The sequence below is a fragment of the Stegostoma tigrinum genome, unplaced genomic scaffold, assembly GCF_030684315.1.
Source record: "Stegostoma tigrinum isolate sSteTig4 unplaced genomic scaffold, sSteTig4.hap1 scaffold_118, whole genome shotgun sequence".
Classification (NCBI taxonomy): Eukaryota; Metazoa; Chordata; class Chondrichthyes; order Orectolobiformes; family Stegostomatidae; genus Stegostoma; species Stegostoma tigrinum.
This window is the reverse complement of record NW_026728068.1, coordinates 444,216-450,765: the sequence shown is the minus strand read 5'-3', so window position 1 is coordinate 450,765 and position 6,550 is coordinate 444,216. Positions and strand designations below refer to the sequence as shown.

General features: G+C 55.1%; 1 non-coding gene across 1 annotated transcript; it reads right to left on the bottom strand.

Annotated features, from left to right (window-relative positions):
- Window positions 1–230: 230 nt before the first annotated feature.
- LOC132207664 (U2 spliceosomal RNA) lies at window positions 231–422 on the bottom strand. The gene has a single exon (XR_009443684.1). It is a non-coding gene; the product is annotated as a U2 spliceosomal RNA (small nuclear RNA).
- Between the last annotated feature and the right edge of the window lie 6,128 nt (window positions 423–6,550).

Below are 6,550 nucleotides of genomic sequence, written 5' to 3'. Positions count from 1 at the left end.
AGTGTTTAGGGAGAGGTAGTTCAGGTGGGTTATAGGTCAGGCTGGGATGCTCTGAGGTTTGGTGTGGACTTGTTGGGCTGAAGGGCTGTTATGTTTCCAGAGGGTTGAGCAGATGGTGGAGAATCTGAGATAACAGGCCAAGTAGAACTGAAGGAACAGGAAGTCTGATGTCTCAGGCCGAGACACCCTTCTTCAAATGTTGATCAGGCTGTTTTTTAAACTTGATTTAATGAGAGTGCACCATTCCTGGAAACACTGCAATACCAGGATGATGCGTGGAGAGGATGGAGCAAGGCCCTGTTCCAATTCCTGCTCCAAAAATCAGTTTAACATAGGGTCCTTAAGTAAAGCACATGTCAGATATTAAAGCTGATAAGAACAGATTTTTTTTTATTTGAAAGAATACACTTCATTCATAAGATGTACAAAAAATAAAACATATTTATACACCTATCCAGTCATGGAAGCGGCTCCTGGTTGCCCGGGGGCTACGTACACCAAATAAAGGAAAAAATAACAAAACAAAGCAAAAGCAAAACAAAAGAAAGAAAAATACCCTGGCAGTCGTCTCCCCACACCGTCCCTGTTGGCCCCCCTGACCAGTTGGGGAAGGCGCCAGCTGGGCCCAGTTACCAGATAGGGCCGTTGTTTCTATTCTGGACGAGGGGTTTCATACGGTGTTCTTTCCCCACCGCGCCTTGGCGGCAGCTGCCTCAAGCTTTAGTGTGTCCCTCAGCACGTAGTCCTGAACCTTGGAGTGCGCCAGTATGCAAAACGCGGTCGGGGTCAGTTCTTCCAGCTGGCAGACCAGCAAGTTGTGGGCAGACCAAAGAGTGTCTTTCACCCTATTGATGGTCCTCCAGGCGCAGTTGATGTTGGTCTCGGTGTGCGTCCCGGGAAACAACCCATAGAGCACGGAGTCCCGTATCACGAAGCTGCTCGGGACGAACCTCGACAAATACCACTGCAGCCCCCGCCAGACGTCCTGAGCATAGGCACACTCCAGAAGGAGGTGATCGACAGTCTTGTTACCACGCCCCGCCCGCTCGCCGCAGCCGCCTCGAGGACAGCATGCAGTGGTGCAGAGATTCCGGGCATGCATAAAGGATCTCACTGGCAGAGCCCCTCTCACCGCCAGCCAAGCAATGTCCTTGTGCTTGTTTGAAAGTTCTGGCGATGAGGCATTCTGCCAAACGACTGTGGCAGTCTGCGTGGGGAACCACACGATGGGATCCACCCTCTCCTTTTTCCGAAGGGTCTCAAGGATACTACGTGCTGACCAGTGCCTGACGGCCTTGTGGTCAAAAGTGTTTCTTTTCAAAAATTTCTCCACGAAGGACAGGTGGTACGGGACAGTCCAACTACTCGGAGCGTTCCGCGGCAACGAGGGCCCATCCTTCGCAACACCGGGGACAGGTAGAACCTCAGTAAGTAGCGACACTTGGTGTTTGCGTACTGAGGATCTACACACAGCTTGATGCAGCCGCACACAAAGGTAGCCATCAGGGCGAGGCTGGCGTTCGGTACATCCTTTCCCCCATTTTCAAGGTCTTTGCACATGGTGTCCCTGCGGACCCGGTCCATCCTTGACCCCGACATGAAGTGGAAGATGGCCCGGGTGACCGCAGCGGCGCAGGTCCAGGGAATAGGCCAGGCCTGCGCCACATACAACAGTACCGAAAGCCCCTCTCCCCTGACAACCAGGTTCTTACCCGCGATGGAGAGGGACCGGAGCTTCAATTTGGTGATGCGCTCCTCCCAAGTCTTACTGCACGCCCCAGCTCCACTGAACCAAACACCCAGCACCTTCAGGTAGTCTGTCCTGACGGTGAAGGGGATGAAGGAGTGTTCGTCCCAGTTCCCAAAGAACATGGCCTCGCTCTTACCCCTATTGACTTTGGCACCCGAGGCCAGTTCAAACTGGCTGCAGCTGTCCAACAGCCTACTCACGGACCGACGATCGGTGCAGAAGACGGCAACATCATCTATGTACAGGGAGGTCTTGACCTGAAGGCCTCTGCTGCCTGGGATAGTCACGCCCTTCAGGCTCACGTCTTCCTGATGGATGTGGCGAAGGTCTCCATACAGCACATGAACAAGGCAGGACAGTTTTCCCGTCAAATTTGACTCCAGATTTGACGGGAAAACTGTCCGATTCCCACCCGTTGAACGAGACTGCGCTAACGATGTTGGTGTACAGCAGTCGGATCCAATTGCGGATGCCCTCCCCGAATCCCAATTTGGAGAGGATGTCCCTCATGTAAGCATGAGAGATCCTGTCGAAGGCCTTCTCCTGGTCCGGGCTGACGAGGCTGGCATCCACCCACCTGTCCTGCACGTAGGCGATCGTATCCCTGATGAGCGCAAGGCTCTCAGCGATCTTCCTGCCCGGCATAGCACAGGTTTGGTCAGGGTGAATCACCGACTCAAGGACAGACCTGACCTGGTTGACTACGACCTTGGCCAGGGTTTTGTAGTCCATGTTCAATAGTGAATTGGGACGCCAATTCTTAATTTCTTCCCTCTTCCCCCTTCCTCTTGTAAATGAGGGTGATGATGCCCTTCCTCATGGACTTGCACATTTCCTCTGCCCAAAGTGCACTATCGCACACCTCCAGCAGGTCCTGGCTGACCAGGTCCCACAGAGCGGAATACAGCTCGACCGGTCTTATCCCGTCGCTCCCGCGATTGTTATTCCTCTCAAAGGACTTTAGGGCTCTGATCAGCTCATCCAGGGATATCGGCCGGTCCAGCCACTCCCTTGTGCCATCGTCTAAGACCTCCGTGATAGATGACAGGAATGACTCGGAGGCCGTGCTGTCCGTGGGCTTCGCGTTGTACAGTCCGGCATAGAAGGTTCTGCCGATCCTCAAAAGGTCGGGCCGAGAGGACGTCACTGAGCCGTCATCCTCCTTCAGCCAGCTAAGCACAGAGCTCTCTTTGTGCACCTTCTGAAAGAAGAAACGCAAGCACGTCTTGTCGTGCTCCACAGAGCGGACCCTGGACCGGAAGATTATCCTGGAGGCCTCCGCAATGAAGAGGGAGGCTTGCTGGCCCCTCACCTCATGGAGATCCTCCGTGACATCGACCCCCATCGACTGCAGAAGCAGCCGGTTCTGCATCCTTTTCTGGAGTCGCGACAGCTTTCCCTGCCTCTCTCTCGCCTTCCGAACACCCTTGAGGACAAAGATCACCTTGATGTTCTCCTTCACCATCTCCCACCAGTCGCCCAGAGACTCAAAGAGGGGTTTCATGGTTCTCCAGCCAGCATACTCCCTCTTGAGCTCCTTGACGTACGCGGGGGTCAACAGAGTTGTGTTGAGCTTCCACGTCCCCTTGCCAGCCTGCTGGTCATCCTGTAAGTGACAGTTGGCCATCAGGAGGAAGAACACTGGCTCGATGCCGGTGGACCTGACCGAGAACACCTGCGACACAAACAGGAAGTCTATCCTTGAGCTGACAGACCCGTCTGGCCGCGACCAGGTGTGTCTCCACTGCGCTCCATCTGCAGGGATGCAGAAGACGTTGAGCAGCTTGGTGTCCTTCACCGTGACCATCAGGAATCTGGACGTGACGCCCAGCTTACTCCCCCCACCTGCTGTCCCCACGCCGGGTCTTCCATCTGTATCGATGATGCAGTTGAATTCTCCGCCTAGGATGACCGGCGTAGACATCGCCAGCAGGGGTGGAAGGCACTGCAGGACGGCCAACTGCTCACTCCGTACCGCTGGAGCATACATGTTGATCAGCCTCAGGGAATCGTTCCTGTAGGTGACATCAGCCACTAGGAGGCGCCCCCCCACCACCTCCTGAACTTGAGAGATGGTGAAGTTGTGCCCCCGCAACAGAATAGCCAGGCCCGAGGAATGACAGTCGTTACCCCCCCGACCAGATCGAAGGCCCACAGGTCCAGGCTCCCGACCATTTCCCATACCTGCTGAGGTGCGGTATCCCACACTCCTGCAGAAACAGGAGGTCTGCCTTGACGGTGGTCAGGTCGGCCATCGTGGACAGACATCTTGCAGTAGACTTGATGCTGTGCACATTAACACTCGCAACTCGTACCCCCATTGTGGGCAGTGACCGCAGTACCCTCCCCGAGTCCAAGGTCCAGCCCCTCCATCTGTCCCTTCATGACCATTGCCCAGGCGAACTGCTGGACACTCTCTGGGCTAAGGAAACCATCCGTGCTGCCTTCTGGGTCGCATCCCACCATCGGGGGTATGGAGGCAGGAGAGTCTGGCTCTGGGTCAGGCTGGGGACACACTGTTCCCTGCTTCCCATCTGAAGGTTCCAGAGGGCCCTCCAGGGCCCCAGTGACACGTGGCTGAGTGTCGGAGGGAGCCTCAGGACGCCTCCCATCCCCTGGAAGCCGGGTGCTGCTTTCCTTCTCCCTGGAAATCTTCAGCTTCTGCTTTGGGCGGACCTCTTCCGAATCCCCCTCGTCAGAGGAGCTCTTATAGCACCCCCGTAGCTGCCTCTTCCTGCCTGATGGTTGCGGTGCTGGGGCCTGCCTTCCTCCTTGCCTTCCGGACTGTCGTCCACTCCCCTGGGTCACCTGTCGCCTCCTCCATCGACTCCAGTGGGGTGGGGGGGGGTGCGGAGCCTGCAGGGGCGCTTTGCTGGCTTCGGGTCCATCCTGCGGGGCTTGTCCCTCCTGCACGACCTGGCCCTCCTGCACACTAGGGGGTCCTTGCAGGGGCCTGGTGCCTTCCTCTCCTCCAGCGGGCTGGCCCGCATTGCCCCTGCCGGCGACCTGGGTGTAGGTGGTCCACCGGCATGGGCATGCCCTGTAGAGGTGGCCCACTTACCCGCAAATGTTGCAGCTTTTTTCTTTTGGGCAATCCTTTGCAAGGTGTCCCTCCTCCCTGCAGTTCCTGCAGATGGTGGCTTTGCAGTGACCTGACCTACCACAGGCATGGCAGACTTTGAGTTGCTCTGCGTCGGTCAGGTAGCCCCTGCTCCCGCCGATCGCGAAGCTGGATGGTGGGTGTATGATGTTCCCATCCGCGTCCGTCCTCAGTGTCACCCTAACCTGCCTCTTACTGGTCCAAGGGTGTATCAATGTGGATTTCACAAGCTTCAAAATCTCCCCTCCCTCGCACACGTGCCAAAACCAACCCAACTAGTCCCTGCCTCCCTAACCAATCCTCCCATCTCAAGCCCCACCCCCATCCCCCATCCCCTATCCACTATCCTCACCCAACACACCCCCACCGACCTGTCCGTCCTCCCTGGACTGACCTACCTCCCACTAACTCCACATCTACATTCACCTTCACTGGTTCTAACCCCAACTCTTTGACCTGCCTGTCTCCTCTCACCCTATCTTCTCCTTTATCCATCTTCGATCCGCCTCCCCATCTCTCTATTTATTTCAGAATCCCCTTCCCCTCCCCCATTTCTGAAGAAGGGTCCCGACCCAAAACGTCAAACTTTCCTGCTCCCCTGATGCTGCTTGGCCTGCTGTGTTCATCCAGCTTCACACCGTGTTATCTCGGATGCTTGGAGACTGCTTTGTGGAGCACCTACACTCCCCCCTCACTGACCAACCCCCACCCCCACTTCCCATCTCGACTCACCTCACCTCTACTAGTCTCATTCCTGCCTCCTCAACCTGTCTGTCTTCCCTCCCACTACGCGCCCCTCAATCCTCACTGACCAACCCCTGTCAAATCTCCCTACCTACACTCACCTTTACTGGCTTCATCCCCAACTCCTTGACCTGTCCATCCTCTCTCCACCTATCTGCTCCACGATCTACCTTCTATCACTGCCGCCCCCTCTCTCTATTTATTTCAGTGCTCTGTTCCGCTACTTTTTTTCTGAAGAAGGGTCCAGACCTGAAACATCAGCTTTCCTGCTCCTTTGATGCTGCCTGGCCTGCTGTGTTCATCCAGCTCCACACCTTGTTATCTCAGATTCTAGCATCGGCAGTTCCTGCTGCCCCCATCACCATTTATGACCGGCTCGAGCAGGATAGTTGACCTGTTGATCTTGCAATCATTCCACCCTGTCTGTAATGCATTAGTTCTGCTGTTTGTAATACAAGCAGTCAAATGCAGTATCTATAACAGTTGGCATCAGTTTCAGGTACACATGGTTCTGACCCCGGCGTGTTTGCCTGCACTCATCACTGAACCATTGACCAGCTTCATGGGAATCATAGACTGAGGGATTATCCGCGACAAAAAGTCACAGATCCTGGTGGAATACAATTCTGCTTCTGCTGCTGCTGCTGTGGTTTCCATCACCACCTGGATGCCCATGTTTGAGCTGCAATAAGTGCAATGTAATGACCCTCAGGTCAGACCGAGTCATCATTGCCCTTGTACGCAGTGACCTACTCTGTTTTCTGATTTGGTAGCACTTCCATTTTAATATTCTCGTTCTTCTGACGGTCTTTCTGTGGTGTCACGTCTCCAATTTGTTACATTCCTCAAAACACATTTAACATATTCATCTGAATCTTTTCCCTTCCAGTAGGGGCACCTTCGGGTGGCACGGTGGCGTAGTGGTTAGCACTGCTGCTTCACAGTGCCCAAGATGT